Here is a 471-nt window from a genome sequence, read left to right on the forward strand (position 1 = left end):
GCGGGCTGGGCGGGGCAGGGTGGGGGCCATCTGCGGCCTCCCAGCCCCTCTGTGCCCATTGCTGCGAGCCTGGAAGGGGTGCCAGAGAGGCAGACCCGACCCAGAATTCTGGAGCATGAGGTCAGGAAGCAGGGCCAGCGAGCCGAGTGTAGAGAAAGCAGGGAAGCTCCCAGGAAGCCCTGCAGGGGCAGGTGCTCGGGGACGGGGTGGGAGAAGGAGGGCAGAGCCCTGTCCTGGGGTCAGAGGGCACGGCCCTGATGTGAGGGTCTGGAGGACATGGGTGGGGACAGAGCCTTGCCGCCCAATGCCAGCCGTCCCTGCTGCTGACCAGGGGGTAGCCAGAGGGCTGGGCTGGAGTTAGATGTCAGCTCCGGTGTCCCTGTAAGGGGAGCCAGGCTGGCTTGAGCTGTGGCTTGGGCACATCACTGGCTGCCCTGAGGCCTCAGATGCAGAAACTGAGCTGGCCTGGGT

The 471-nt window shown here is 66.7% G+C and overlaps 1 protein-coding gene across 1 annotated transcript in view; it reads left to right on the forward strand.

The window, feature by feature from the left end:
* Nucleotides 1–471, forward strand: part of TMIE (transmembrane inner ear) — an 8,002-nt gene that overhangs the window by 1,327 nt on the left and 6,204 nt on the right. The gene's annotated exons all lie outside the window — the stretch shown is intronic.

The sequence above is a fragment of the Myotis davidii genome, unplaced genomic scaffold (genome assembly GCF_000327345.1).
Source record: "Myotis davidii unplaced genomic scaffold, ASM32734v1 scaffold663, whole genome shotgun sequence".
Classification (NCBI taxonomy): domain Eukaryota; kingdom Metazoa; phylum Chordata; class Mammalia; order Chiroptera; family Vespertilionidae; genus Myotis; species Myotis davidii.